Source organism: Amblyomma maculatum, chromosome 3 (assembly GCF_055883805.1).
Source record: "Amblyomma maculatum isolate TAMU_Amacu chromosome 3, ASM5588380v1, whole genome shotgun sequence".
NCBI classification, from domain to species: domain Eukaryota; kingdom Metazoa; phylum Arthropoda; class Arachnida; order Ixodida; family Ixodidae; genus Amblyomma; species Amblyomma maculatum.
Genome location: NC_139346.1, coordinates 50,959,089 through 50,971,674, shown reverse-complemented (window position 1 = coordinate 50,971,674; position 12,586 = coordinate 50,959,089). Strand labels below are relative to the sequence as shown.

Below are 12,586 nucleotides of genomic sequence, written 5' to 3'. Positions count from 1 at the left end.
AATATAAAATGTATGTTCGATTCCTGTTTTTCTTTTTTACTTTTTTCTATTTTTTTTTATAATTACATTAAAATAAGCTACCAATATCTTTCCTGGGAGGTGTTCCCCTTTATGTAGCATCTTGCGATGTTTTTATGTATTAATAACCACAAAGCCAGCCGTAAACACAGCCACGAGACAACAGTGGGACAACGCTAACACTATAATTTTCACCGTAATCATTTCCTGCCTTTAGGGAGTGTATGTTACCTTTAGGTTGCGTTCAGACACACCTCTCGGTAACTATCGGTGTTTAACCCGCTCAGAGGCAACCAGTGACGAGAAAGAAGTTGCGGGAACCTACCGTTGAGGAGACGGAATTACTCGCCGGCGCTGCGCCTAACAGAAGAAGGAGACGAAAAAGGCGAGGATAATGAGTGGAAGAAGAAGAACGCTCGGTATAATTTCAACAGTTAGATTCTTATGACAGGTATGAATTCATTACTTTTTATTTTTCTACATTCTAGTTAAACACCCATATTTATCTGAATACTCCTGTCCTTGACCATATATATTTACAATCTACAATGCACCCTGGCCAATCACCCGCCGTGCGTATGTGCCATTTTGTCTGAGGTTATCATCATCATCACCCCCGGCTAATGCTACCGCTCCATATCCGGTTCAGAAGCGTTGAACCCTTCTAATTTATTTCGGTCGCGAGGCTGACGCCGGCCAAGCGAGGCGCTACATTGGTATCTCCGGGCATGTTTTCATAATAACGAATGAAAATATTTTATTCATTCGCGCAGAGTGAGACAGAGAAGATAAACTTTACAAAGCACACATGGTTTAACAGCGCGAAAAAACACAGACAGGCAGCGTAGATGTGAGACAACACGGCGCTGATTAACAACTGAAATTTATTCAGGAAGGACTAATTTTATACACAAATACCTAACACTCAAACCAGAAAAAATAAATAGATACCATGATTAACAAAACGTTCCTTAGCCACAGTAATCTGTAACTTATGAGCCACAAAAACAACATCTCGAAACCGGTATCGATCTTATTTGTATCGAGACCAACTCACCAAGTTTTGAGGTCCTCCAGGAAATTTGTCCACACAATTGCGTGGATTGTTTTGCGCAGGATCCAAAGTGGCTGGGGCTCCTTCCCGGGCCCTGGTGAACAGATTGTGCAGTTCAGAGAGACCCATGTTGGCCTGCTAGCTCTGCTTTCCACACCATTTGGCTGAGTGTTCGAGTGGTGTATGTTTATAATTGACCTTTGTAATTTCATATCAATTGAATGACGCCAGAAACGTCTCCGCACGCGGCGCATGTGTTGTTTTTGAATTTTTCGAGCCAGATATTGCATTACATAGCAAATTTGGAGGGGTCGTAACCTATATGCTCTTCCAGGTTACTGCCTTGTATCTGCGGAGTTCATCGTGTCGCTTTCTGTATCGTTTTCTTTCTGGTTTGTAGTACTCCCTTAGTTCTCTGTATGTTAGTTTGACATCTCTGGGGCAGCTGTGCAGACTCCCGGAATACATGCCTTGGACTATTCTGTCGGCCGTCTGATTACCGTCAATTGCGTAGTGTACCGGTATCTACAGAATTGTGGGTTTCAGTTTGCCAATCTTGTTTTCTTGCTCTATCTCAGAGTAAGGTAAGAGAAGAGCGCCAGCACTAACTGGCTGCAGTGCATTCGCTATATGCCAATTTTTCTAAGTGAAAGCCGGGCCCACGTCCGGCGCTCAGATTCGCACTGTACTCTCTACCTCTGCCCCACTTTCCTCGCTGACGCAAAAATGCCTTTGCCCTCTCCCTATCCTCCTTATAGAAAATCTTAATGACGCGCCACCTCTCGACTGCCACGAAGCGAAATGACCCCGGCTTGATTCACACCACCGTGCGCGTGTCGCGACCAAGGGGCAAATACAGAATAGAGTGCTGGCTTTGCGCGTCGTCTGCTAGCATGAATTGGCAGGGGCATGCAGATGACAAAGCACGCAACAATATCACTGTTATCCAGACGGTGCGGTGCAGGGCGCGGCAGGCGTGTGTGTGGCACACAAAATAGGACCATTGTTTAACCTAGGCAAGTTATACCAGTATAGCGAATCTCCAGTGCCTTCAATTGTGCTTTGCTACTCTGGAGTAGCTGTGCAGGTTAATGTTAAAAAATCGTCTTAATGCGCACGATTACTTAAGCGATGATGGTTTGACAACAAAAGGTAGGCGATGGAGTGTTTTGCTGCTGGCTGTGAATCAGCTAGGGTATTACAATTCAAAAGAAATACCATGTCATTTTTTGTGATCATATATGCCCCATAACACTGACAGGACGGCTCTTCAAAGAATGTAGGAGAAAACACAGAGACGTGAAACGCGTTGTCAGTATGTGGAACAGCACATATAGGAAGACCCCAGCAGGGTGCGGCAGGCGATCTATATGAAAAAAAAAAAACCGACAAATGTGACTCCAAGGGATATCAACAACAACTGTGACGCAGGTAGGGGACGACCCGACAGTGCATTTCGACGATGCAGACGACAGATGCGATTGCTGGAAAGATATGCCAGCGTTGACGAAAGTGGCACGGAAGTGCAGCGACACGAAGCAGACGGCATACGCGGCGGCACGAAGAAACCGTCCGAGAGGCGGTGTTAGAATTACTGTATGTTAGCATATACAGTAATAATCGAAACCTCCGATGTAGAACATTTTCACCCTTCTCAATAGCGGAGCTGGATCTTCTGTCGATCTTACTCAATGTCCTCCGTTATGTAGTGTGCCTGCTTGCATATCCGACACCCGGGTGAAATGTTTGAGAAGCCTTTTTGGAATCGCTGACTATTACGTATGTTTACGTACTGACCGGTGAGCCGGAAAGCAGCCGCGGTGTTGTGATGTTGGTGGGGAGGGGGGAGCTTGAAATACCGATTTTGGCAGGACGTTATCGTAATAATCAGCCAGCAATACCCACAGCTAGGCAAAATCCTATCCCACGTCCTTCCAATTAGCACATTCCTGTGCCAGCTGCATCCATTTAATCTCTAATTAATTCCAGATTTCACCGCATAAGCTTCTACCGAACACTACTAAGCTTGCATCCAGAATGCCACCATTAGCAATCATCGGTTGCCTCGCCTTCATTTTACATATCTCTTCCATGTTTATTTCTTATCTTTCATGTCAACTAGAATACCATTAGTTTTAATAATTTATCTGGCCCACTCTGTTCGATTTCTATTCTAACGTTAGAGCTACCATTTTCCGTTCCAAAGCTCTCTGCGCTGTCCCCACTTAAATGAAAACCTTTACATTATATTAGACGTTTCAGCAACCTAGGTGAGTATCGATAAGATGCACACAACGCACCTCAACATGCAAAGACCAGAAGAAGCTCCGAGCCAACCAACACACGGCGAGCAAGGCCACTGCAACTGCAGCCAAAACAGCGCCCTCGCCAAAGCCGTCCGGTATGTCCTTGGGCCTTGGCCTGAGGCAGACGGTGACGGCTAAACCTTTAGATCCAGTGGAAAGAATATCATATTCTGCTCTTCCTGTCTGTGCTCATCGTCACGTCATGCATCGTATGTCGATCCATCGATCAATCGATCGGGGCGGTCGCTATGTGGCCCCCAATAAGGCAACGAATACGACGAAGCGGGCAGTGGCGCGGAGAGGAGTGCTAGCACCAGTTCAAATTGCCATTAAATCATCTCGTAGTGTAATCATGTCCTATGGGTTCTATCTCATTACTCTGTTACTTCACTAGCCACCATGTACATCATAATCTGAGAGCGTTGGGTCCATCTACTCCTTATAAAACTCATACCTGGTCCTTCACTTAGCACATCGACTTCAGTAAAGGCCAGCGACTACCAGTACACCGAAGCCCGAGTCGTATTGTGGGCCTGTGTTGGCAGTAATCTTCATGGTCTACGACTCGTATGCTTACCTGTCCCTAAGTTTTCTTTCCCTAATACACTTGTACTTGATTGTGTATTGTTAAATCAGTCCCGTTTCGTTATTCTTGTTTAGTTCGAAAAAAAAGGGTAATGCTCAGCAGAAATTCATAAAAATTGCATGTATGCAGTTGTGCTCCTTACGTGCAGGAAGGCGAAAGTGCGAAAGCATTGCTAGTTCCGGCCGTACTTCTTATGGGCTCGTTCGGCGTTTCATTGTATTTCCGAAAAGTAAAAATTTACTTTTACTTTAATTATTTTACTTTAGGTATCAGTGTTTCTAATTATTTTGCTTTCCCTTTTGTCTGTGTTTTTTAAACTTCTGTATTTTCTTATTATTCGTTTTTAGTTTATTTGAGTTATTGTTCTTTCGATTCATAAGCTTTAATTTATTACTTTACTTCTTTTTTATTTTTTTATTGACGTACATACCCTACTTTTATTGCCTCCTATTCTGACGAGTTCAGACGACATCAGCATAGATATTTAACGTGATGTTAAATTCATTTCTGGTACGTGTGTGTGTTCTTTTCTGGTTGTACTGTATTTATGTTGAAATAATTAGGGAAACAACTCGGCGTAGACTACGTGGTTAGCGCGGCCGCCTGGGACACGAATGATGGTGGTTTTATTCCTAGAGTGGACATGACGTCTTTATAAGTGTCATTTCATTAAGACACGCTCAGGGCAGAAACATTGGCGACAAGATGTGAGTAAAAGCTCTAATGCCACCACTCATTAGGTAAGAAAAGGTTTCGGTTTAGAATGTAGAAGCAACACGCTTCTGATTGGCACACCAAACCAGTGCCCTTGATTGTTTTACCTCCTAGTTCTAAGCAAAATGCATTTGCTACAACTAATATGGTTAGTATGATTTGCACAAGTTATACAAACGCGCGGCCTGCCTCAGCTGCAGAAGCCGTTTGTGGAAAGACGAAGAGAAGAAGACAAAGAAGACAATTAAAATCCGCGTCGCTCTGCCGTGGCTGATAACGTCGCCGAAGAATGGAGAAACTGAAGGACTCTCCCAGTCGACAATCATCAGGAAGTTTCCACGAAGGCAAGATGCTTGAGCAGTCCAACAAAACTAAAAGCCACGACGGCATCAAAGCTTCCAGGAAGGAAAGCGAGGCAAAGAAAGGCGGCTACTCAAGCCTCCAACAGCCATCACCTGAGACATCTCCAGAGGGTTCTCCAGAGCGGAGAGTCTCAGTTGTGCAAAGCAGGAATAAAAAAGCACGCCGTCGCATGGGCAAGGACAACAAAGCCGTTGCCGAAGATGCAGTGGCTATGACAGATGCTGACCCTGGCCCCTCAGTAAAAGACAGAGCACTGAAGTCCACGGTAAAGCAGTCGTACAAAGGGAAGCGTTCGTCAGAAGATACGAGGTCACCTTCCCTCAACAAGACCACAGTGGGAGAAGTTGCATGTACAGTGTCCTCTTTGAAGCAGCCGTCTTCGTCAGATAAGCCAGGCGAGATATTCCTGCCGTCAGGTACCTTCATCACGCCGAACAAAGATGCCACTAAGGTCGCCCTCCCTGAGCCCGACGATTCCTTGCATTCTAGCAAACAAACGGATGTAAAAACTTTGGACACGGCTTTTTTCTTGACAACAAGTACTACACCGGCCCCGTTGCATGCTCACGATTCCTTGGACTCGGAGGAAGATAGCAAAACTGAACGATGTACTAGCCAAGTGCATCAAGGCGCAATTAGAACAATCGCACAGGAGGCAGGTGTCGGTCAGGAGGCAAGAAACGCGATGCGAACGGAAGGAAATGCGCCCGAGAAGGAAGAACTGCGAGGCGGGGCAACTAGCCTCCAAGCGCTGTCGGCTATACGAAGGTACTCGCAGTCAGAATCTGACGTGGCTGGTGGCCAGCCTACAGACACCGCACGAAAGTCGCCTCGAGATGCGCTGTCCCTACATTCTGGAAGTGCCACTACGCCACCATTGGGTAAGTTGTCCCACCTTTTCAATAATTGCTCGTTGGGCGCCACATATTGCTCACTGAACTGCTTTTGCGCTTGGTGTTAGCACGGCGGAAGCTGCTGCGGAAACGTTTTTTCTGCAGTCCAAAGAGGAGGCATTTCGAAATCTCGCTCGCCCAATGAAAAGGTGTATTGGCATGAAGGAAGCCAGATATAGAAATACGGCTTCAGTGAAGCTTTAATCATTATATACATATGCTCTGCTCAATACTAGGCACTTCTGCTGTTAATGGAAGGGCTGGTGCAGAACATCATTGTAAACATCTTCATTATTTTAGTCCTCGAAAATTCACTTGAAAAATGGTTGCCTCGTTGTCCTACCATTGCTCTCGAGCAGTGTGTCCTTCATGGTAAGAAAGAGGAATCACTTAGTTCATGGAAGCTCAAACGAATATTAACGATAGTGCAGTATTTCGCAGCCTAAAATGGCCTCGTGTGTCACCATTGCTTGTAGTGCGTGAAAAGGCAACGACTTTCGCAAGCGCCCAGCAACCGTCATGTGCAAGTTGCTGTTAAAAAGGCAGACACTTAGGCTGCAGTCATTTACGTGTTATGCCATTTCATCGACAGCCATCTATCAGTCAGCGGGAGTTAACATCCCCCCCCCTCTTGTCGAAGTTCCTGGCACACGAGCAACGGACGATCGGTAACACTGCGATTAACTGGGAATGAATTGAATGCTAGCCCTTGAAATACAAAAAGTGGGTCACTGGGAATGCTTCGAGCTTCTCAATATATGCTCCTATTTTCAGCTTGATGATCTAGCGCAATGTGGCACTTTATAAAATGCAGTTTTATATTCCTCTAAGAGTAGATAAAAGTACACTCATTTTGCTGCCTCTGGTGTATGCCGTTACTAAACTTATGGGTCAGATAATACGAAATTATGAACGCCCCTACTATTTTATGATGCCGAATGCCCATGCCGTGCCCTTCACGAATCGCACGTTGCCTCGGAGTTATAATTCCCCACACTGGTTTATTTATTCATTAGTTAGCATAGGTCACTGTGTGAGATATTGTTGCATTCTCAATGCCGATTAGTTGGCTACGGTATTTACCATGTGCAGCGCATAACATATGTGTGCTGTAAATTCAGCCATGCTTAAAATATATGACACAACAATGAAACGCAACGATGTCTTTATTGAGCCCTTTGAAGTGAAACGTGTAGATAAGAGAAAAGCTTAGCTAAACCATCGTGATGCTTGTCTGCACATGCAGCAACAGATTTGAAGTTTAGCTCGTACTGCGAATGTTGATACCTTCTCTCTTGCTCGTCTATACATGTGTTTCTGTTGGAATCTGGCCGTACTTTAAGAACTGGGGCAGCACGAAATGAGAAAAGACCGGGAGGGTTCAGAGCACACAAGCGGCCTTACGACGTCCAAGAAACACGAATGGATTATTATGCAGAGAGAATGTATAAGTCGATGACGTGAGCCATTGCTAGGATTGCAGCGCGCAGTGCTGTCACAAATGTACCTTGCCGTGGAGAGCAACATCTGAAGGCCAGCTGTTCAAATCAGTGTGTTTGTGGAAAAAGGCTAATTAATTTGGTGCTGTAGTTCTCGCCTTGCATGGTATTTATTATGTAAGCAGAGCACACAATAAATAGTAAAGATAAGCATTTTGAGGAAAACGTATGAATGAGGTTCGTGGCATTATTATCAATTGCTGCGGATATGACAAGAGAGGTAATCAAATAATAACTAAAGCACGAGGTGAATCTGGCTGCATTTAAATTGGTAGATTGTCGTTATTTATAATCATATCATTTTTATATCCTTGAAAACACACATACCCAGTGCGGAGGCAAAGCGATTTCTGGCCGGCCAGCTATGATTATTCCAATCTCACGCAGTATTGAAATGCGGATGCTAGCAGCTATCAGCATGCACGTTTCTCATTTACCTTCTTACTTCACTTCCCTATTCATCACTTTTTTTCATTGGTTGAGAGAGATGTCTAAAGTTTTATATGACCTCTCCGTATCGGGGGCCACTCATGCAGCTGCTGGATGCTTCAGACTTGGCGACCACGAGAAGACCAGGCGGCGAGCGCGTGACACAGCACTGAGCATCTCATTTTGGGAACTATAAAGGCTAATATGGATATCAAAACACAAATTTTGAAGGTTGCTTTGCTTGTCGGAGGCCATCTGCAATTCAGAAATAGTAATCAGGTTTCTAGAATGATAATTTTTCAACGTGCTTTTATAATGTTAGCCTTCACAATAGACATAACTTAAAAGGAGGCACATTTACACACACAGAAAGAGCTCTTCCAAAACGTAACTCTTTACGAGATACTTTATACGATTCGCCCATCTTTTATTCTCCATTGGTGGTGTTTCATTTCACATGATCCTAAACTATTCTGCGCTTAACTGCTAACATATCATGAAAGAATTACCAGATTAAAATTTTAAGGTCTGTATAATATTTAAACTTATGTGAATTCTGCGTTTAGTGATAGGTGTATCAATAAATAGTGCACCTGAGTCCCTGGCTCGGGATGATGATTCCGAATAATCTGGAGTTATTTATAAGAATGAGAAAAGAGAGCTCGTGTAGAATGGGCTCATTGAAATGCAAAACGATTTCGGTTGTATAAACAAACACATTTTGTCGAGTTTTACATACGGCTACTCGCTCAATAATTTTTTATGGCGGCGTCGAAGAAGGCTCATCGGCACGGGTGTACCTGTCTCTGCCCTCTCCCTGTGAATTGGAGGCCAACCTTGAGAGGCGACACTCCCGCCGGCTTCCGTCTACGGTGGACGCCGCTCTGCTGGCATTCTGCACTGCCTGCACCCTGGCCCTACTGTGGGCTCTGCTCTTCGGCAAGGAAACCTACAGGTAATACAGTTCATGCGAGATGTACAATACAGTTACAGTCGCTATAGTCCAAATGTTTTATTTCCAAAACGTCGCTATTTACCGAGCACGATGCAGTAATATGTGTTTTTTTGTGCAGAGTACTTAAAAAACGAAACATTTTCGACGTGACATGTGGAAATGTTCTAGCTGCGTTCAACATATGTTGTAATGATCCAGGACCCCAAATTTTATAATTATGATTGGTATTGGGTGTTGGCGACCCAAGGCAACTCAGGCTATGATGGCCGCCGTAATGGAGGGCTTCGGAAATTACGAACACCTGGGGTTCTTTAACGGGCGCTGACATTGCACAGAACACGGGGGGCTCCATAGAAAAGCGGCCGCCGTAGCTGGTATTCTATCCCTCATGTTTAGGCAGACCACTGTACCACCTCGATGGGGTTCAAAATTAGCTGTCACACACAAAGTGAATAATTAAAAAGAGAATTAGCTAATTACACCAGCTTACCTAATTTCTAAGGTCTTTTGCTCAATTACCTGCCTGCGCCAAGAGTGCCGCCAGAGCGTGGGCACTCGAAAAAGAAGAGTACGCAGTCTCCGGCTCCCCTCCGCATTCCCCCGCTCCCCTGCGACGCCTGTCTTCACTTCGATTCCGACATCCCGTCTATTCGAGAGGCCCTGCAGCGCCTTCACATGGCGGCACCAATAACGTGGTCAGCGCGCCGCATCTCGAGCAGAATAAAGAGCGTGCCTGACTGTAGCGCGTGGAGCCACCGCTGGGTGTTGGGTTAGGCCTTGATCCGAGTCGGCTGTCCAGTTCCTTCATTCCTGAGGCCGTAGTCCTACAGTTAAATGCGCATCTTATGCACTGCGTGCTACTTAATAATGCTGACTTTGCGCCACGTTTTACTGAGTATTAGTTGACTCTTTTCACTAATTAGACTGAAAGCGCGCACAGCGCGAGAAACCTCATATTCTTGTCATATATATAGGTGGCTGCAATCTGTTAAGTTTAGAATGAAAATGATTGCTAAAGATTAACATGGTAGATGTGTATAATGGTATACTTTATGCACCCATAGACGAGCGCGGATAGAAAGGAAGCCACACAGCCCTAACTTGCCACTATTGATTTTGAACTGAAGAGTGTGAACAAATGTGAGTTGCGGCCTCCATCACGTATACCAAATAATTAGTGTTGACGCAAATATTGCCTGGCTTCAAAGAGCTATAAAAGCTTCGATAAATATATATGTCCTAAACTATTAATGAACTCTGCATTGATGGTTTAGCACTTCGGCTACCAGCTGCCTTTGTAACGATGATGGATTGATAGATTAATTGCTAAGCAGTTTGATAAGACGAACGTCCAGTGAAAAGACGTGTATAGATCAAATTGGGAGATGTGTGATATGACTACCTCTTCGAGCATTGCATAAGCATGATGGATATGTTCAGAAGAATCTTTGATGTGCACTGCAGGAAATGTGATTCTAGTGCAGTCAGTAATGCAGCATTCACTTCCTACCTAAGTGTAGACCTTAGAGCATAACGGAGCTCCTTAAGGATCTTCAGCGCTTGAGGTGCTGAATTAAGCGCGAAAGGATTCAAGTAGAGATATTATATTTCAGTGGACAGCCTGTGAGTCTAAGCAGTAAATAACCATATTTTCGAAGGAATCGCAATACTTTCGTCGGGTGTGATTATCTTGTTTCACATGCATGAGGAAAATGAACGGCATATCTTAATTCCGCTCTGCGCTCCATAAGAAATGGTTGCAATTTACCACTCGTGTGTCTTGTGACCTTTTAAATCCAAAGCTTTAAAGGTAAGCTCCAGTTGGCATGGAGCGCGCTGATTGGATGTACAGTTGCGTCAGGGTATATTTGGCAGAAGCAGCTATTTTGGACCTCTCCGTACATATGGGACAGTGGTATCAGAATAAGCTACCTTCTGAGCAAGACACGTTAGTCCTAGGCCACGCAGGTACATTCATGCGGTTTGATCAAAGCTGGGCTTTACATGTCGGGTGGTAGCTTACATTATCGCGATATAGACTTAAAGGCGGCCGAGCTTAAGCATCCCCATGCATATTTTCGTCTTAATCCCCGTCTCCGCGTACACTTGCCTTTCTATGCTAAGAACTAACGCTAAAATGTACTTCTATTTTCGCGCCTGGAAACACGCATAAAGCAGGAGACGCCGTTCAGGTGCGACATCTTTACACTCGACCTCGCAGAAAACGCAGACTGCCGTGTTCATGTTGATAAAGGCTCTTTTTTTCTGTACAACCAGCTTATTCTGTAGTTTTCGCAGCTGCGATATATTGCGTTACCTCGCACCAAGCTACGAAGCCAAAGGTCTGCAACGATAAGGGATATAGAGTCTTTTTAGGAACTTACATTATTCCTGCGATGACTGTGTGGTGAAACGCTTGTAGGCCAGCAAATAACTTACATGCCGTCTTGGCACTCTTGGCCTGCTATATTCGTCTCCCATTCGCTTCAGGCGTCACAAAACGTAGCCACTGGCGGCTGCTAGGCTGCACACCGGTCGAGTGTGTCAATGCTGCCTAACAAAGCCCTTACTGCAGCTGTGCTCAGCGCACTGGTTGGCGCCGTGTGCTCAACAGGTTGACTTTTCGGTTCTCAAGTGCGATATGTTCCACCAGACGTATGGTATATGTGCTCTTTGTATCCGTGACAATAACGCTATTTCAGAGTAGATGTTCACTGTGTACAGGGTTACTGTAGAAGAAAGAGAAAATCAATGAGTTTGGTAGTGGAGGTGGGCTGAACTTTTCTCGGACACGTTAGACAGAAATGAAGTTCGCATGCGATTTTAGAACTTCGTTCGTGTGTCCTATATTAAGGTGGGCAAATTAAGGAGAAGCCTCAGTTTAGGCCTTTTGTTATCAGCTTGCAGATTCCGTGCTCTCAGCATGGACATTATTGCTAGCGTGAACACAAAAAGCATAATGCAAAGAAGAAAATGAATTAGGTTTTTAGATATACTTCTAACCGCTTTAAGAAAACATCCTATTTTTCAGCTTCTCTTGCTGAATATTTACCGTGCCAGAGCCTTCCCATTTGAAATAAGACGCTGGCATCCTATTCACAATAAAACTTGTAAGAGCAAAAAATGCGCAAGCTACACAGGTCGGCTATAGGTGTTCTCCAGATTACGAGCGCAGACAGAGAGGTGAAATTTGGTAGTTTAACTTCCAAGTGCCGCGGAAGCGGTTAGTAACATATCGAAAGTACTTTCACGTTGTTTCAAGAATGAATTCCGAAGATATAATTTTCTTTGCTGCGTATAACGCATGGCTAGTGCAGATATAACAATTTTCTCACGAAGCAATCTGGACTTTTCTCCTCGTGATTATCAAGTTGTGCATGCGTTTTTTTTTTATTGCGATGTATACTTTTAGTGTGCTCACTAACATAAAGGTTGGATCTGCTTTGTCCAGGGGGACGTCATTAGTGTCTAAGAACCGCATCGCTTTGGAGGTCTTGGAAAAATTCTGCGAGACCCCCAGTTGCCGGAATGCCGTACGAGAGATGACCGCATCGGCAGACGTGTTATCCGAACCTTGCAGCGATTTGCGGAGCTTCACTTGCGGGCACTGGTGCGCCATTCCGATTCCCCCGGCCGCCACCTATTGGCGGGAGCAGAGACGCCGGTATATTGCTGCCGTACACGCCAGTGTACTTTCCATCCGCCGCCGAGGTCTGTTCACGGGCCAGCCGTTCCATTACATGGCCGCTTTCTACGCGTCCTGTATCGG

At 44.9% G+C, this 12,586-nt stretch overlaps 1 long non-coding RNA gene across 2 annotated transcripts in view; it reads right to left on the bottom strand.

Moving 5' to 3' along the window:
* Nucleotides 1-344: 344 nt before the first annotated feature.
* Nucleotides 345-12,586, bottom strand: part of LOC146194736 (uncharacterized) — a 94,260-nt gene continuing 82,018 nt past the window's right edge. For both annotated transcript variants that reach the window (XR_014705905.1, XR_014705904.1), the window contains exons 3-4: nt 1,076-1,166; nt 345-378 (exon numbers count right to left, since the gene is read on the bottom strand). This is a non-coding gene — a long non-coding RNA (uncharacterized LOC146194736). The remainder of the gene's footprint in view (nt 379-1,075; nt 1,167-12,586) is intronic.